The following is a 20,472-nucleotide window of genomic DNA, read 5'->3' on the forward strand; positions in this document are numbered from 1 at the left end:
GTACCTCCCACAGCGATCCCGAGTTGCCGGAATACTTGATCGGAGAGAAGATGGGTATGGAAGGCACTACAGACCTGATCCTTCAAAGTACATCTTCTTTCACTGCCGTCCCTGAGATGGCTGGTGCATCTGGGAAGACTTCCAGTCCTATTGACAGGGCCGGACCAATGAGTGGTCCATGACGGGAGAAGAGGCGTATTCCAGTCCAAAGGTTATGACGGAGTGAGCAGGAGTCCCCTATGAGTTACTGTGGCCTGTCGCCACATTTTAGGGCATGTATAGAAAGGACATGCATTGCACGGCCTGTCTCCACTTTTTTATAAGTTGTCTCATGGCAGCCATTCCATCATTTGCCATGTGTATCACTACCATTCCAGTAGCATTAAATGCCACGACTGGAGTCCTGCACCGTGTGCCAATCCAAAGAAACATTGACCAGTTGTCTAACTGGCTTACATCCTGAACCCGGTAGTGAGAGCATGTTCTGCCCTGGTTACATCTACCGTTGAAGTTGCACGAGTGACTAGGCGGTGGCTCCGTGGTAGTCTTGCGGCTGTCTAGATGCAGACATGTGCAGACCCAGTGCAGCCCGTAGGCGGTCCCGTGGCAACTCATCTAAAGGGCCTCCCCGAGCTTGAGAGATGGATTTTACTTTGCCCCACCTGTGGATTTCAGGAAGTAGCCAAATGCCAAGACTGTCGTCAACGGATTAAGGTGCTTACAATGGGTTTCACTCACGATCATGATGCACCTATGTATGAACTGTATAAACACCAATTGCTTCACAGCAAGAGTATGCTGGACCGATTAAACCTAATTTAGGTGGACTGTCACACGACTGACGCAAAGTTGAAAGGGACGGTCTTCATCAGCACTATGTTCGTGTCCAGATGTATCTAGTTAAAGTATGGACACATGCCAAGATGCCCAGGTGCTTTCAGCTGCACCATTCCACCGCTGTCCTGCACTGAGAGATTTTTTTTTGTTTTTAGTTGTTTTCTCATTCCTTCCCATAGGTTGGACTTTTGTTTGTTGTTTTTGTTTTAATAAGATTTGGAAGAAATGTGTCCTGTTGGACACAGTTGAATGTTTGTCTAGCCACTTTCTCGAGGGCTGGCCCAAACACTCACCCATACCCATCCAACACAGGTGTTACCAATTAGGTGCCCTGATAATAAAGGAGCCCGAGTGCACGTACTCTGGGCCATTACTAGCAACTACAATCACGGTGTTTGGTGTCTGTCTATTTCCACCGCATGTGGGCCTAGAGCCCAAGGATTCAACAGCTGCCTCATGTGCGGCTGTCTCCTCCCTTTTCAGCCTGTGTGCAAATGCCCTTCAAGTTCATTTTTGATTTGTGTCAGCTCTGTGCTTTTAAATTCAGTTGACACCTTTCCAGTGCACCCCGGTGACTTTACCAAGTATGTTTTTGTTTTTAATCAATGTATCAGTGCGGCAAAGTTCTTTAAGAGCCCCCCTTCCGAAAGAGGGGAGAGCGTCAAAGACAGCCTCAGACCTGGGTTCTTCAGCCCTGAAGTGCCCAAGGGGATGAGTGTCTATCATGACGCCTTGTCACAGAGCGGTGTGGGGTCAGCAACTCTCACTGACACCATCACACTCTGTGAGAAGGTAGGGAAGGTCCTCCTCTCATTGGTTGACCCATGATAAGGTTAGCCAATGAGAGGAGGTGGTAGAATTATCCTATTTCCCCTTCCCTCCCTGGCGCATCCAGCTGCTTCCGGTGCCTTCTGCTTCCCCTCCTGCCACCTGCTGGAACTGCCCTCACCTTGTGAATACTTTTAAAAAAATGGTTGGAGGAGTGAGTGCCCCCATAAATGTATGTGTATGTATGCATGTGTGCTGTGAATGAGTGTGCATGTTGATGTGCTTGTGAATTGTGGGTGTATGTGTTCAGACTTGTGAATAGATAGATGGGTGTGCGTAAGATTACATGTGGATGAGTTTGAGTATGGGTTAATGTGCATGTGTGTTCCCCAGCTTGGTAATATTTTGCCAAAGGTATGTTAATGCCTGTGTGGTAATTGTAGGGACTTTGTTGTGCGAGTGATGTCTTCGCTTATAATTTTGATTTTGACTTGCTATATTTATATTATTTCCTATTACGTAGTTTCGAACCTTACTCTATATTACTGTATACAAATGCTACTTCTATATTAATCTGCGTTGTATGTTGGTTTTTCTGTTGAACCTATGGGTTGTTGATATTTTTCACATTCATTGCATTTAATTATTTTATATTATTGCAGAACTCTTTTATTATAAGTGGTCGAACGCATTCTCCAAGAGCTGAGAACACGTGCGACATATATGATGGGCAGGGTTATGCAAGTATCCGGATCAACATGTATCTGAATTGATTAAAGCGCATTTTGTTAACCAAGGTTGTGAACATGCACTCAAAAATAGGTTATGTCCCTTAGTAAGCGCTGTCAAAATAAAGAGCATTCTCTATTAAAATAATCGTATCCTTTTTTCCTACAAAAAATGTCAAATATCAGTTCCTTTCAGATATTTTGCAGAGGCAGCTTTGCTTGTTTTTGATTAATTTCATTTACCTAAAAAAAGCAGCCTGAAATTACTGACCGGGCAAGTCTTAGTGTAAGGACCTGCGTGGGTGTGAGATGCAAACACCTCATCTGTAGGATTTGATTGGCGCTTCCTTAAAGGAGAATCAGTAATTGCATCCGCTCCTATATGTTTCGTTTCCTGCACACGTCAGCGTACTTTATTAATACTTGAGTGAAGGTTAAATGTACAATATACAGCCTGTTTTCTCAGTGTCTCCCATGCTATTGCTAATTAACACAGTTTAGGAGATTAATTACATTTGGCAAAAGTTCAGAATGCATTTCCTTTCCTTATTGATGATATCATAACGTATCTGCAACATCCCTTAACTCAGGTCACACTGTATGAATTAATAATGACAAAGGCAATAGGTTTGGCTTCTGTACAGTACATGCACACAGGGGCACACAACACATATTTCAAAGATAAACAAATGACATATTGCAAGCACACTGGCTGTCTGCATCGACCAGCACACCTATTAAGAGGACCTTTTTACACAAATTCCAAGTGGCATGGGTGCATAGATGCTCACAGACCATTAGTCATACATAACCCTGTGTGGGAGGATGTACATGTTGATGCCCCAGTTACTTACTGGTAATCTTCATTACTCCGAGTATAGTCTTCCTCGCCACATGACTTACAAAGTGAGCTTCAGCTCCACACCAGAACCTGCCAAAGCAAAAGAAAAGAGTCAGCCTCCCATGCCTCCCATTCCTTTCCAATATGGCCGACCCATCACACCCATGACCTCTATAAGAGGCGGGCCGGTCCAACCCATCAGCCTGAAACTACCAAGCAGAAACATGAAGCCGATAGCCAGACAGAGAGGGAGGGATGGGAACTCATGTGGCGAGGAAGACTATTCTCGGAGTAATGAAGATTACCGGTAAGTAACCGGGGCATTACCTCCTCGTTAGTCTTCCTCGCCACATGACTTACAAAGTGAGCACATACCAAAGCCAAGCGGCTTCATGGAACCTCACAAAGCACCAACGGAACAGAAGGGGATGCCCAGGAAGGGGGCAATCCCACAGAACAGAAGAGTGGAAAAACCACCCAAGGGAGAGGCAACCGCGAGCAGGAAAAAAAAACCAGCCCGGGACAGAAAAACACCGGGAAGCCCGAAAACCTGGACCGCCGAGAGACGAAGTGCCGACTGAGAAAAAATCGCCCCGGCCAAGGCCGAAGGAGGACAGAGAAGGCACGGAACCAGACCGCATGGAGCCAACAGCAACAGCCAACAGCCCCCAGAGAGAAGTCGTAAGCCGGTCAAAAACACACCAAGACCGGCCATAGACAGCCAAAAGAGAGAGGGGAGGAAACAACACCGCAAGGGTGACCCACCCAGAAGGATGCAACACCTACCAGAAAAAAAAAGGCAGGCACAGGGCCAAACAGACCCGAAGAGACCCGCCAAGGGAACCCATGGGCCGCCTACCCACCAAAGGGAGGAAGGGACCAGGCCCAAGGCCAAGACACCAGACGGAAGGGAAAAAATGCACAGAAGGAAGCCCCACACAGGAGCAAACCGCGAAGCGCAGGGAACTGAGACCGCCCACGGACCCAGGGAGACGAAAACCGGCCGTCCAGTACCCCTGGGCACCCACAAGGGGAAGCTGGGGCAGAACACAAAACCGGCGCCCATAGATGAGCCGACAGGGCGGTACGGCCGGAGTCAGGAGAAGCGACCCAGAACCCCATTAATATGGACCACATCGGGACACCTCGAAAAACACAGGCAGGCCCTCGGCCAGTGCAAGCCGGAGCCACCAGAGGTACCAGACATACCAATGAGCCACAGCACAGCGGTGGAAGCACAGCACAACCATGCCAAGCCAACAAGCCACAAACACCCCGGTGAAAAAAACAGGGGAGAAACAGCCCAGAAGGGCAACAGGAAGCCCCCACAGGGCTGGTGGCAAGGAACGGGTGACAGAAAACCGACTAACCGAGCAACGCCGATCGGGGCCAAACGCCCGCCCCAAAGGCTGGGAAGACCCCCAGCAACCAGGAAGGGGAAAGAACAGAAAGACCACAGGGCCAAGAAGGAACGTCTGAAGCACAAGACACAGACCCCACCGGAGAGACATCCCAAAGCACCAGGAAGACCCAGGACCCAAGGTGTAAACCAGTCCAGACCCGGCCAACTATCCAGAGCAGATGAGAACAGAGGTAAACAAGGGAAGAACGGCCATGGGGCCCAGGAATACCAAGGACTGAAAGCAGAACCCCTCCCATGTAGCCCGTGACCCCAGAGGCACAAGACGAATGATCGAGCCAAGCAACATGGTGGTACGAGGTCAAGCGACACGGTGCAGCACCACAAAAAGACCACAACAGCAGTACGGACACAATAGGCCACAGCAACCCGGGAGGACCCCAACACTACTGTGAGCGAAGGGACGGGTGTGAGACAGAGAAATAACTCTGACACTGTGCAATGCGAGGGGCAGAAAAAGGCGCATAAACTAGAGCCCCAGACCCCGCCCGCCGCCCCTATTGACCCATGGCCCGCTAAAGCAGGGCCTAACCGGGCCATAAAAAGGGACAGGGGGAAGGAAGGGGGGAGGTCCAAAAAGCCTCAGAGTCCGCTAGAGCAGGACCACCAACCAAGGACCCATGCTCCCGCTACAGCAGGAACCACTTACCTGAAGACGCATCTGGAGAGAAATGATGCGCAGAACTAAAAAAACAGGCCGATGGGTTGGGCCGTGTCGCGCCGCAGCCGGCCCGCCTCTTATAGAGGTCATGGGTGTGATGGGTCGGCCATATTGGGAAGGGATGGGAGGCATGGAAGGCTGACTCTTTTTTGTTGCTTTGGAGGGTTCTGGTGTGGAGCTGAAGCTCACTTTGTAAGTCATGTGGCGAGGAAAACTAACAACGAGGTAATATGCATTCACAGACCACAGGACGATGTGAATTTGGAAGGCACAGGGGGATGCCCAATCGGTGAAGCACAGGGTGATTGAGGAGCACAAGGGAACCCTAGTGATCCATCTAATGGAAGCAATGGGTGGGAGGAGAGGATGTAGCCTTACGGCTAGAGCGGTCGACCTCCAAACTGGGGAACTGGGCTCGAGTCTCAGCAATGATGCTCAACATCCTGTGATTCTAGGCAAATCACTTAATCTGCCCGAGCCGAACAAAAATTAATGTGTCCATCTGTAACGACACTGGTGCTCACGTAAAGCCCTCTGATACCGGATATCCTCGTGTCTAGTTTGCGCAATATTAAACTCTAAAAAACAAACACAATTAAGATGGGTAATGTTTCGCATGAGTGGACATGGTGGTGTGCATTGCAGTAGCACTCCGTGATCTAGCTCACGAAAATTGTGGACACAGGGCTAGTGTATTGTAAGAACATAGAGGAATTCTGATCAGAGAGCACAGGATTATGTGCAATGAAAGCACAAGATGAGAGACTCGCATCAATGTGCAATTGGCTGGTACAGGGTGATTTTAGCAAGGTGTCATACATACCTTAACCTGCTTTTAGTGGGTGACACTTCTCCCGAATTTGTCTTACACCAGCAAATTTACCATCCTGTCTTCCTCACCCACCTTGCTGCAACAGGCACTTGCAGCTGCAGCTCAAATTAAGATGCATCTAACAAAAATAACTTCATTTATATAGCGCTTTTTATGTGCTGCAAATAAGAGATTGATATTGCTCCTTAATTTACTGACCTTTTTAAAAGATGCGAGCCTGAATCATTATCCTTGTAGGATTTGAGCCTATAACCTTCCGGTTATCAATGTGTTCATTTTTCTCGCATGGGCAGATAGTTTCTCAGCCGTGAAAGGAGTACCGAGTGACAGATCAAGTGCAAAACAATAATACAGCTTCTTTACAAAGGTTGTGGCACTTGAATCAAAGATTAATCAGTGTACTTCAACGATTAATTGGTGTTCTTCAAAAATCGGGATTCAAGCATATGAATAAATGGTAAAATAAAGACTTACTTGAGATTTTAAAAAATGAGAGTTGTAAGAAAGTGAGTTAATAATAGGGGTGGGTGGGAGTCCACCATAAGAAATAAGGCCATGAATGTGTTAGGGTAAAACACACTTATAATAATTTAAACCTGGTCTCAAAGCCCTCATAACTAATGAATGGAGAGGACAGACTTAGGAGAATATTTACAATATAAGGCAGTTGAAAACAACTAAAAAATCAATATACAAAACAATAAAAAAATACAACGAATTAGCTTAAATAGATACATATTTATTGAGTAAATTGCCACCAAAATAACAAAAATGCAACAATGGGAAACAGAGATAGGATTTTGTAAGGATGTAAGGCAAAAAGTGACATGAAAAAGAAAAGGGGCATTCAGCAGTCACTGTTTGCAGTTCACTAGGTCCTACTCAGGATTGCAGGCCAACGAAATCGAGTGCAGGTTGAATATTCCAAGTGGGTTCATCCAGGTCAAAGATTGTACAGTCTGCCTTAGTGTCTGAAATGGAAGCAGAAATCGAGAAGCTTAAGTAATACATGGTTGCAGGCTTATCCACTAAAGTCCTCTCAGAGCCACATAGCTGGTGGACAAGGTCCTGCTGAAGCCATTGGTTGTGGCAGAAAAGCTCAGAGCGGGAGAAATTACAATTAAGCATCAGAAACATTTCTCGCACTGGACTGATATTTTTGTTGCTTTCACACTGTCAAGGTTTCTACCTTCGTATTTAGTCATTCTATGGAGCTCGGAATCCTCCAGCGAGAAAAGTTTGAAGGTATGTCCAATGAATTCATGTTTATTGTACACCTTATGAGTGAGGTCCTTCTGATTCTCCAGAGGTCGTATAAGTCCAACACAATTTGGAGTCTCTGAACTGCTACTTTTGGTCATTTCTAAGGCTCACGGGATCTCAGGGACAGTACTAAGGGGCCAAAATTCCCTCCAGTGGAGACCATCAGCAGGGTCCACATGCAACTGGTTAGCTGGGCACTTCAAGAAAAAGGCCTTTTGAGGCTTGTTGTGTCATTGTAGCCAGACAGGAGGTCAGTCAACTGACTCTTGTAGTCCATTTCTTAGTTCTGGGTACAAGCTGGAGCAGTGATAACCATTTGGGTCTCAAACAGTAGGTCCAGCCATTTCTGTTCTTCTGCTGGTCCAGAAAGGGTTCTGCTGAGCTATGGTGAGGTGCCTGCTTTGTAGATTGCACCAGCCAGTGGTTGTGGGTGCAACTCTTGTATACACCCTAATCAATGAGGTAAAAATTCTCAAGGGAAAACATTGCCATATCGGCAGAACTTCCTATTTGCCTCATTGTAAACAATAACATAGTGCCATTTTCTGAGATGAATCCAACATGGCAGAATCGTTCTACCCTAATAAGGAGCTTCTGTACTAGCCAAAGGTGTGTTTATGGAAATGAGTTGTAGAAAGTGCCCTTTTTGACATGGCAAACCCCCCATTTTTTGCCTAGGATACAATATGATTTCGACTGAAAGTGTAGTGGGTTCCTGTTGACCAGTTCCCCAGTACCAGATCTCTTTCCTCAAAACTTTGAAATGTGTTTCCCCGATTGCTAATACATTCAGTACCTTCTCTAAGTCCCTAGTAAAATGTACCCTTGGTACATAGGGCCTGAGGCGCTAAAAATGGTCCCTAAGGGCTGCGGCACAAAGTGTGTCACCCTAAAGAACCCCTCACAAATCTCATTCAAACTGCCATTGCAGACTGTATGTCTTAGTGCAAACAAAAATGAAAACACAACATGACACACATCCTTGTGTGCCATATCCCCTAACACTGCATGTAATATTTGCAAGTCACCCCGACAGCAGGCCTTACAGCCCTAAGTCAGCGTGCCTTATATTACTTGTGAGGGCATATCTGCTTGAGCAGATACGTCCCTGTGATGGTCAGTTCTGTTACTACCAGTACAAGGGAACAGGGAAGCCATTTTCAAACATACGCTGGACCCTGGTGAAATCGTGTTCCAAGCTACATGATGGCTTCAATGAAAAGAGGGATGTTTGGTATCAAACATCTTGTATTGATAAACCCACACTGATGCCAGTGTTCGATTTAGTAATAGATGCACAGAGAGGTGCCCCCTGAAACCTTACCAGACCCTAGTGCTGACTGAGTGGCATTCGTCAGCCTGTCACCAGAGAAGTGTGCCTGCACCCATGGGTGAGGTATGAGGACCTCTGCTCTCTGGAGGCCATAAATGAAGCCTGCTCAAGCAGGGGGTCCCTTGCACCTCTGACCACAGGATGACACGCAGATTAGGATTCCAAGGCTGGGGAGGTTTAAAGAGGTCCACTGCCTTTGGTATGCAAATAAGGTTTCTCTCACAGGAGAGGAAACCGACTCCTTTGTCCAGAGCCGTTGGCGCATGGACAGGCGGGATAATTAACAAGGCAAGACAAGTGTGTCCACCCTCAAGCGAACACCACCCCTGAACTAGGCTATCTGAAGTGGATGCAACTTTTCAGAAGTGGCCATCTTTGGGATGGCAAATGTAGGATCTCTGGGACAGGGTTGTGCCCACTTTCCCCAGGAAGTGGCCATATAAGCGACATAGTGGCCCCAGGGATAAGTAGCCCATTGGCTACTACCCTATACTCCGCTTAACACCGCTAAATTCAGTATTTAAGGGTGCCCTGGAACCAGGAAATCAGATCCTGCTGCCAAAAGAAGAGGCAGGACAGAAGAGACGCAAAAAGCAAGGACTGTGGAAGAAGCAAAGGTCTTGGTGTCAACCCTGCCGGCCTGTCTCCTGTTCCTGACAAAGTTGACTCATCCTGCAAGCTGTGGTGCCTCCAAAAGTCTGGGAGGACTGCAATCACTTCTTCCAAGACTCAGGAACTTCAGTGGAGCAGTGGAGCTGCTTCTCTGCATTCTGCAGGCACCCAAAGAGACCTGAGAGGACTTAGGACCACCAAAGCCCGACACCGAAAAGCACCATTGCACCTGTGCCAACTAGCCCAAGCTGAAATGTGCCAATGGTGCCAGCGTGCCCCTCCCCAGCCCTCCATACACAAAGCTGACCCTGGACATGCCCACTGTGGACTTTCCATAGCCGCCTGCAGCCATTTTGTGCAGGTTCTCTCTACCACGATTGTGCCCGGTGATGAAAATTCGATGCCTGAAGACACCTCTGCACCCAACGTCACTGGACTGTGGAGAAGAGGACCTAAGGTGTCCCCACATCCCCAAGCATCGTGAGACCTGAGTCCTTCTTGTGGTTCAGACACACTGGCTTCCCAGTCCAAGCTTGCAGCCTCTTTTTGACCGGACCGATCCGCATAGGATAACATTGTGCCCTTGACACTGAAAAGCACCTCTGCATCCAGCCGCCACAGTGTCGCATGAGATGGACTGTGGGTGCTGTCTTGAACCTTGCCCCATACTCACCTCAAGTCCAGAAAATTGGTCTCATAAGTCGATGTACTGTCCCTAAATGCCATGCTTGTTTTTCCTCCCATAGGATCATTTTGATTCTGGTGCATAAACATACACTGATTTGTATGAATTCATTACTGACAATTGTGTGTATTTGAAAATGTCTAACACTGATCACTGATAGGCCTAAGTGGCTCGACCACACTGCCCCCTAAAAGAGCAACTTGCGATTGCTAGAGCAAACCACTATTTGCTAGTAAGGGAATACCTAAACTTGTTACATGTTATACCTCTTTTTGGTATTCCATATACAGAGCCAGCTTCCTACATTAGTGACACCCACTTCAGTTAAACCAAACTGGTTTTGGGACCAGCTCCCACTAGACTGGTACCTAACTGGCTACAGGAGGCCGAAAGAACAAAAGGCTTCTCTTCTCCAAACCTCCCAGTACATTTAACTATAAATAGGCGGGCTTCACCCTGGTCTCTTTCAAGTTAATTCAGCTCCTGGACCCTCCCAGCTATCCCTCTTGTGTCTGTCACATACCGCATACCAGGGTCTTCCTGTGAAAAGGCATAAGCCATTAATCCGACTCCAGGAGCAATTTACATACCTTTTCAAGGGGAAGCACTACCAGAGCCATCTGACATCTGCCAGCAGGCTAATGCTAATTAGACTACTGTAGACTAAGGCAGGTAAAGTGTATCTCTAAAACATCAATTCCCCTAAATATGTATTTAAAATCCAACTTCATCATTGAACTAGATTTTCAATACACACTAAAATAGTGTTGGAATTATTCCACTAGCTTGTCCCAAACTGAAGATAGCAAGGTTATGATTTTATTGTGAGTGCTAGCTTTTCTCACAGGATAGCTACAGCCCTTTACATTGAAAATAGCTTTTAGGGGGTAGCCACTGTAGGCAAATGACAGCATTAAGTTCTTGCAGGTACCTTGAAGGCTGCAAGGCCTGTGTAAGGGTATCGTATGTAATAATAAATAGGTTATTTGACAGGTTCAGCCAGAGGTTCGGGAGCTTCAGGAGACAAACTACAGATGTAGGCCTGGAGCCATGTTTTCTTTTTCACTCTATTGAATGTCATGTTTTAGGGGACAGCACATATACAGTGGGGCCTGGACAACAGTGCCCCGGTGTTCAGAGTTTTAAAACCAGCTATACCAGTCTGCAAAAACTGTGTGTGATGACGTAAAAAGGGGTGAAAAGGAGTCTAATCTCTCAAACTGCCACAAAACTTTGAGAGTCATGTCTCATGTTGCCCCATGCAAGGCTTTGACAGTTTCTCCCGTCCTGTATTCTAATTTGCATTGTAGGGACCATTGTGTTAGTCTCACTAGAAATAAAGGACTATGGGCCAGATGTAGGTAATTCTAATTTACCGAGTCATAAAAACCGAATTTTACCGATTCGGTATTTATGAATTGGTAAATTAGAAGGTGGGAGATGTAGGTAAAATTTATTTTTCAATTACTGAATCGGTAACATTCGGTATTTACCGATTCGGTAAATACCAAATCGGTATTGCCCATTGATTCCTATGGGCCTTGAAGCCCATAGGAATCAATGGGCAATACCGATTCGGTATTTACCGAATCGGTAAATACTGAATCCTGCAAGGGTGCAGGGGGTGTCACTTTGACACTCTCTAGCACCCCAAATACAGGCATGTGTGCCATGTGGCACACATACATGCCCTAAGGGCATGTCTGTGTGTCACATGGCACAGGTGTGCATGCACAGATGTGCATGCACACCTGCATTCGGTATTTTACCACCCAATAGGATTGGGTGGTAAAATACCGACTCTTAAGGGCCTGTGGCACTCTCAGGAGTGTCACCTACATGTGGAATTACCGAATCGGTAAAATTACCGATTCGGTATTTTACAGAATCGGTAAATTTACCGAATCGGTAAATTTACCGATTCTGTAAAATGCTGGCCCCTACATGCCGAATCCTAAATACCGGTCAGTAACGACCGAATTCGGCCGTTACCGACTGGTATTTCCTCTCCTACATCTGGCCCAATATTACCAAAAGGAAAAGTAAAATTAGACCAGAAAATTGACATTCTGAAAAACAAAGTATGGTATTTTAGCTTTTGATTCAGTGGCTGAGTGATTTGGCTAGATAGAACACATACAGATGCTAGAGCCTAAATTTTATGAGTAAGACTTTCAGTCAGTTCTGTGTTTTTGACAAGCTGTATTTTACATGACGCAATTTTGGACCATTTAGTTTACAAGTTAAAGCCAACACTACAAGCCCCACAATGCAAAGTTCTCTATGCTAAATGCCAGACATGGCCAAAGGTGATCACAAGAACACACCAGACACCTTGCAGACGTGCATATTGATATAAGAAAGGAAAATTAAAAAAAAAGGTGAATTACTTTTCATGATATTGAGAAACGAACTTCTTTTTGTTTTGCTGATTTAAAGCATCGTTTGTGTTTTTTGGTGATGTGCATTCTGGACAAAAGAAGTGTGTTTTAAATAAGGCTTAGCGGAAATCTGCATAATTTCCTTAGCCGTAATTGAGCAGAATCCAGATTGATGAAAAAGTACATGAAATTACGTGAAACACTGAGCCAGTATTTTGTGCTTTTTTTTATAGTGAAATGCATCTTCATATTCATTTTTGGATTAGAGGACGCATTTTGCACTAAAAAAGTTCAAAATTGCACAATGGGAACAGTTGATTGGTGTAGCATTGCTCTGTGCAGTCTAGTGTCTGGGAGGGCGGAGCCAGGAAGAGGGAACAGGAGGAGCCGGGACTGGCTGGGGAGTTAGTTAGAGTAGGGACAGGGTGAGAGCTAGACATAAATAATAAAAGCTCCAGTTTGAGTATAACCAGCGTCTGCGGTTATTTGTAGCAGGATGCTACAACTGGCGACGAGGGTGGGATCGGCATGAGTGCAGCCCACAGGACCCCACAAGAGTGCCCTGTCCTGTGCAGCGCCAAAAGGGAGAAAACGCTGCTGTGCAGAGCTGCCGCCTGAGGAGACAGGCCAGCAGCAGGTGACCCTATCCTTCCCAGTGGTGGCGAGGGAGCGAAGAGGGAACCGCAGCAACGAGCGCTGAAACGCTCGAAAGAGAAGCTGTTCGCGCCGAAAGCGCGAGTCACGCCGGATGCGTGCAACTTGGCACCCTAAAAGAACAGGAGTCGGGAGCCCACTCCGACCCTGTCCAGCACCCCAGATCGCGACGAGGGTCCCCCGACGTCGAGGACGCTGTCCCCGAGAGCCCGGTGACAAGCGCTGCTGAGCGCGCTGAAAACGGAGCCCGGGTGCCGTCGGAGGTCTGAAAACCTCACGCCCGATGCGTGAGTTTTGGCAGGCTAGCGGCGAAGAAGAGCGGGAGTGAGAAAAGTAAGGCGGGAGCCCACCCCAACCTCACCTGGCAGTAGCAGAGGCCAAAGAAGAGTGAATCCTGACGTGTGCTGCCCTTGGAGCTGCTGGCCGGTGAGTCTTGAATGACCTGGAGGTGTATGAAACCGGAGAGAAAGCCTCGTGTGTGCCTGCAGTGACGGCGGCCATTTTGAAGTCAGGCGTTTTTCAGGACACAACCCTTGGTTGTGGTAGAGCGGCCATCTTGGAGTCAGGCACCCAGCAACAAAAACAAGCATTGGCAAGAAGAAATAAACAAGCATTGGCAGGAAGAAACATACAAGCATTGACAAGAGCAAACAAACAAACATTGGCGAGTAGAAACAAACAAGCATTGACAAAGACAAATAAACAAGCATTGGCGAGAAGCAAAAAACAAGCATTGCCAAAGGCAAGTAAACAAGCATTGGCTAGAAGCAACAAACAAGAATTGCCAAGAGCAAATAAACAAGCATTGGCGAGTAGAAATAAACAAGCATTATCAAGAGCAAATGAACAAGCACTGGTAAGGACAAATAAAAACAAACACAAGAGTCGACGCAAAACGAACACGAGCGGGTGCTAGAGGTGCAAGACGAAAACAAGCTCGAGCAAACACAAGCGCTAACAACACGAGCAAGCACGAGCAAAGACAAGTACCAAAGTAAACTTTAGCATCACGTAAGGACAAATAGCTGCAAAAGTGGAAGAAGTCAAGAAAACAAATGATCCAGAAGCAGGAGCAGACAAATATAAAAGAAGTCATCTCTCATCAACTGAGTGACTGGATAATCTACATTAGCTTGGAACGAAACGCAAGAACACTGACTACGTTGCCACATATCATTACGGAGGCACCATCGACCACCTGCAGTCGGCACGCAACATCAGGGAAAGCAGGAATTCGCAGAGCCACGTATGGTACAGCTGAATGGTGGCCAGTTGCCCTCAGGAAATCCCAATCCAACTCACAGAAGCATACCGAGATAGTCGCGCCACGGACAACATTCAGTAGTCACCCGGGAGCGGCGAACCTTATCACAATTCAAAGGAGACGACCAAGCAAAGACTAGCGGCCGATAAGGGTCAGCGAAAAAAAAAAAAAAAAACACAGGAAGAAAGGAGGAAACAGTCCTGTGACATCGGCATGACAGCACATTCCACTATCATGTCGGTGAAAGAAGAAACACATACGTCGAGCTCCTGCATTGGAGTGCCACCCCCAGTGACACAAACCAGCGACCAGAGTCTGGGTCCGAAATGGGACCGGTGGCTGGAGTCACTGGATGCCTTTCTGGACATTATCGGAGAGCGAAGAGATAGTAAACGTCTACTACTACTACTCCAAGTGGTGGGCCACGAAGGCCGACGCCTGATCAGAACCTTCTCAGCAAAGGATACCGGAACATATACGAAACTCAAAAAGGCGTCATGTGCTCATTTCATCACAAAGGAAGATGTCGATCATGAACGCATTGCTTTCAATGCAGCACAGCGGTAACCAGGAGAATCCTTATCAAACTTTGCGACGCGGTTACACAAGTTGGTACGATATTGTCAATTCAACACATTCACAAATGAGGAAGCTATCCACCTGCGGGTGATTGAGAGCTGCTCGGAACCGGGCACACAGCGAAAGATACTTCAAAGGCAATTCTCGTTGAAGGAAATTGTCAGGAGGGCCAAAGCTGGAGAGCGAGCCGAAACAAGAGAAGTGTCAAGAGAGTTGCTCATCAACGCAAGAAGAGAAGATAAGCGAAAGGAGACCTCCTGCAGGTCTGAACATAAGATTCAAGAGGCAACTGAAACCAGAAAAGGGAAGGGCGAAAGGAGACTAGAGACAAGACAGTGGGAGAGGCAAAGTGAAACAAAACACTCTGAGTCAACAACGCGAAGACAAAAGACTGGAATGATCCAGAATCATAACAGCCGCACAGACATGACCTCGGGGAGTTACTCAACTTCAAGGAGTCAATCAGCAAATGACACAAGCTATTCTGAAGAAGAGTCAAGTGAGATAACTCACGGGGATGGAACCGATGTCAGCCTACTCAACGAGCATGAAGAAAAGACAAGCTATAGGATATCGGACCAGTCATGTCAACTCTGGGAGCCGGTACACAAGCACACCCGAGCAATCTGCGGGTCACCGACTTTCACAGACAAGTCCGAAGAAACATGCAGTCGTAGAAAACACCACTCCCCGGACACAGACACCAGGGCTCCCAGCGAGCCAGAAGACGAAAGAGACATCACGGATCTGGGTGATTCACTCCGACACCAGAAAGTGAGAGGCAAGTACACTCAGGACACCCATGAAAGTGAGAGAACTGAGAGGAGACCAGTGACATCATATGAGAAGGGCACCAACGAAAAACCTCGGGATCGAACAAAGCAAATACACGCTTGGCTTTCAGACAATCATTTCACTGAAACAGCATGGAAGACATGGCGGGACACATACCCCAAGAAGTGTCCCACAGACAACTCTAAACCTGAGAGCTGTTTGTCACAGCCTACCAGTGCAAGGAGTGCATCAGTCCAAAGACATTTGAAAGAAGGGTCTCATAGGAAAGCAGCAAGAGATCTCTCTGATTCGGAGGACAGGTCGGTACAATCACTGAGGTCAACAGACGCAAGTTCACGACAACACCCATGGCACCGATCACCTGAACGGACCTTCAACTCAGAGACTACTTCACTCATCCAAAACAGCATATTGCACGTAGATGTCTCAGAACATTTGATTACCCCGCCAAGCAACTTGTCCTGTCTGTCGCGGTCATATCCGGACTTGAGGAGGGTACCATCACCCCTGACGGGGTTTGCGAGGCTGACTCCAAGAGTTGTCAGAAAAGAGGCGGCCATATGGGGCACTACACATTGGCGTGGGAAAGAACTATCTCATCACTCCGTCAAGGAGACAAGGTGTGTTGGCGAAGATGGGTCCACATCGCGGAGACAAGAGGGGGCGAGAACGGAACATGTCCATACTCCCATACTCGAAGAGTTCAACATCTTCAAACGCGAGTGGGAGCAGAGAGGATCAAAAGAACCTGATAACTCCGTGCTCAATGAGCTCAACATTTATGAATGCGGGTGGGAGCTGAGAGGATCAACAAAACCTGCATATGAGTCCCACAACCGAACCAAGACACCCAGCGCTCTATCCTCCAACATGCAGGATCATGAGCACGAGAACATTGATGCCCCTGACCGAAGGGGAATAGGAAGTGAACTCACAAGCGGATGCTTAGGAAAACATGTGTCACAATGCAGAACGGACTGTCACTGCCACGCTGAGATATCAGTAGTCACACAGCAGAACGAAACTATAATAACTGTGGAATCGGAGAACAAGCCGTTCACGCACAATGTCTCACACTTTCAAGAACGCGCTCCCGTGGTCAAAGATGTTTGTGGTGAGACGACCGGAAGATCGACCAAAGACAGACCCCTCACTGATTCGACCCTGCTGATGCTTGAGGACAGAACTGAGTCTGAGCTCATGCATGGAGCCACTTTCCTGCGGCCCAAACAGAGTCTGCCGACTCATGGGGCTGAGTGGACAACTGCGAACTTGGTAGAAGTTAATTTCATTTTGTTAAGAAAGGGGGAGATGTAGCATTGCTCTGTGCAGTCTAGTGTCTGGGAGGGCGGAGCCAGGAAGAGGGAACAGGAGGAGCCGGGACTGGCTCGGGAGTTAGTTAGAGTAGGGACAGGGTGAGAGCTAGACATAAATAATAAAAGCTCCAGTTTGAGTATAACCAGCGTCTGTGGTTATTTGTAGCAGGATGCTACAATTGGGTACTCCTCGTTTGTGTTGTGTTGATCCCGTCGTCCCACAATAGGATTTTTAGCAAAATGAAAGCTCAATTTTACCCTGGCATAATGGCGTAATGATGGACTTTGTGTGTAGCAAGCGAAAAGCTGGAAATTACACATGATTAAACCAGCATAGTCGAAATCTGTTTTGAGTTTTTTTTTTAGCTTTTTAAAATGTGTGCTCACATTTCTGTATGGAGTGAGCAAAGTTTCCTTAATGCATGCAACGTCTTGGCAAGTAGGAAACTTCGATCTTGGCAAAGGCGGGCAAAGGTTCCCAGCTTCAGGGACTTCGGGGCATATTACCAACAAATAGCGATATTTATCGCTTAGTAGGCTTAGTGGCAATATTTTTATCGCCAAGCATCACTGGTTTTTATCGCTGAGATAACTTGCTATTAGCAAGGTTTATCTCAAAAGCGATAAAAATCGGGCGAAATGCGTGAATATCGCTGAGAATACAGCGATATTCACGCATTAGCGACGAAATGCTCTTAGCCATGTTATCCACCTCCCATTGGATAACATGGCTAAGAACTGGTCTGAGCAGGGGTGGTTTTTGGCAATAGCGGGAATATTTCGGGGCATATTACCAAGAGTGGCGATAGGCAATTATCGCCGGTTTAGTGGCCGTTTTCGGCCGCTAAACCGGCGATAATTCTATCGCTCTATTAGCAAGCTGTTGCTAACTGATGTTAGCGACTGCTTTTAGGCGATAGCGAGCGTTTTAGGGCCTGCTTTGTATGGCAGCGATATTTATCGCTAATGACATGCAAAGTGGGCCTACCCAACCTGTTAGCGACTGAAAGCAATCTCTAACGTCACTATCGCCTATTAGCAAGGCAGGCGTAGCGATGGAAATATTCCCGCTATTGCCAAAAACCAGCGCCTGCTCAGACCAGTTCTTAGCCATGTTATACAATGGGAGGTGGATAACATGGCTAAGAGCATTTCGTCGCTAATGCGTGAATATCGCTGTATTCTCAGCGATATTCACGCATTTCGCCTGATTTTTATCGCTTTTGAGATAAACCTTGCTAATAGCAAGTTATCTCAGCGATAAAAACCGGTGATGCGCGGCGATAAAAATATTGCCGCTAAGCCTATTTAGCGATAAATATCGCTATTTGTTGGTAATATGCCCCTTCCATCGCTACGCCTGCCTTGCTAATAGGCGATAGCGACGTTAGCGACTGCTTTCAGCCGCTAACAGGTTGGGTACGCCCACTTTGCATGTCATTAGCAATAAATATCGCTGACATACAAAGCGGGCCCAAAACCGCTTGCTATCGCCTAAAAGCTGTCGCTAACATCAGTTAGCGACAGCTTGCTAATAGAGCGAAAGAATTATCGCCGGTTAGCGGCCGAAAACGGCCGCTAAACCGGCGATAATTGCCTATGGCCACCCTTGGTAATATGCCCCTCCGTACTTTGTAAAGCTGCAAAATCTTTAAATTTAAAAATGCACAAAGTTGTGAGTTGGACTCCTTTCTTAGTGTTTAATTGTTCTCACTTGATTGTGCAGAGGTAATGTATTAAAGTAGCTGGCACCAATGTATATTGTGATGTGTAGTAAGACATACTGAAATGTACCAGTTGAAATTGACTTGTATTGCCTTCCTCTAATTAGATTAAGTCCAAATAGAACCTCACAGTGCTCCAAAATACATTGAGACACATATTGTTTTCAGAAACATTTCAATATGAACTGATGTTTGAATAATATACTTTAAATTCCCTAGATTTCAAATTGATGCTTGCAGTTCACCTGTATATTTTTGACTACCCCATTAGCACTGATGTGATCTAAAACTGAACATCTGTCAGAGTCTAGTCTAAATCAAGGTGCACTGTATATTGTCATAGTGTTCATTTAATGCATTTGAAATAGTAACGCCTGATAGATAGGCTTTTGAAAGATATGAAAATGGAAAATCAGAATATGGAACTCGAAAGAACATAGTGTTGTGTTTCTTTCAGGCTGTGTCCTCCAAGAGAGAAAGAGGTGGTAGCACACGAGTTTACTGATGTCTGTAAACAGTGTATGGTTCACTGACCTTCACAAATACGTACAAACCAGCATCAGCAAGTTCAGGTAATGACTGTGTTGCATTTAATCAATATCTAAGCTTTTTAACTGCGCTGCAAATGCTCCTTCAATGAATTATTCAGCACTGTCCATACGGGCTAGAGTGTCTTAACATTAAAATGATTTTGGATTTCAACTTCTTACCATGTGCTGCATTCCTAGGAGACATATTATTGGTTTGTGGATTGCTGTGAAGCCAAGTCCCAGTGATGGATTCACAAAATGATGCTCAAGTCATAAAACATGCTATCATCAATTTATTCAAGGTCATTACGAATACTTCCAATTGCTCCATACATTTGTATACTTAAATTTTAGTTCATATATTTATCTGTATTATTGAGTCCAATGCTTTGGCCAACATGTGAAATGCATGCCTGATTTTACATGACAGAACATTTGGACATTGGCCCCAGTGGCGTAACACAGGCCCCCGCAGCTCCCGCGGTGAGGGGGGGCCTGAGGTGCGGGGGGGCCCACCCAGCACAGTACTTACACCTGAGAGTGTCAGAATAAATCCAGAGAGGGGGCCCCTCCATGTACCTTGCAGGGGGTCCCCTCAACTTTTGTTACACCTCTGATTGGCTCCTTGCTGATATAGGCTTCTCTGAGAGCATATATTGTTTAAAAGCAGCCCTGACTTTGGATTCTTTACTAACAATGTGTGTAATTTGTTCATTGCTATGATTAAGAAAACAGTGGTATGGCATTCACAGATGTTTCTGAACTTAAAACCAGATGAACACGGGCAAATATGCAATAAATTCATGCAACGCATCATCGAAAGTCAGTGGCGTAATGAAACTTGAGGGGGGGCCACGGCTATGTACATGCAGGTGGCCACTCACGCTCCAGACCCAGTACAAAACTCTCTGGCCAGGGGCCTGCCAGTGTTGGAGGGGCCTCCCAGAACTCGAGGACTCCCGCACTGCAGGGGCTGCTGGGGATTATGTTACTCCACTGTTGAAAGTTGCCGCACTGCTTTGTGTGAAAGAAAGGGAGCAGAACATCTACTGACATAGGAAGCAGTTTTTCTCTCCCACTGAGTGTGTTACCAATGAACACTCCTTTGCACCATAGTGCAATGTCAAGCAGAGTTGTACGACTGGTGCTGGAACAATTTTCTGAATGGGGGTGCTGCCATTAATGTTACATCACAGAAGTCATAGGGATTGTGAACATCCAAGTGTCACACAAAGAATAATTGTAGCAA

The sequence above is a fragment of the Lissotriton helveticus genome, chromosome 8 (assembly GCF_964261635.1).
Source record: "Lissotriton helveticus chromosome 8, aLisHel1.1, whole genome shotgun sequence".
In the NCBI taxonomy this organism is placed as follows: domain Eukaryota; kingdom Metazoa; phylum Chordata; class Amphibia; order Caudata; family Salamandridae; genus Lissotriton; species Lissotriton helveticus.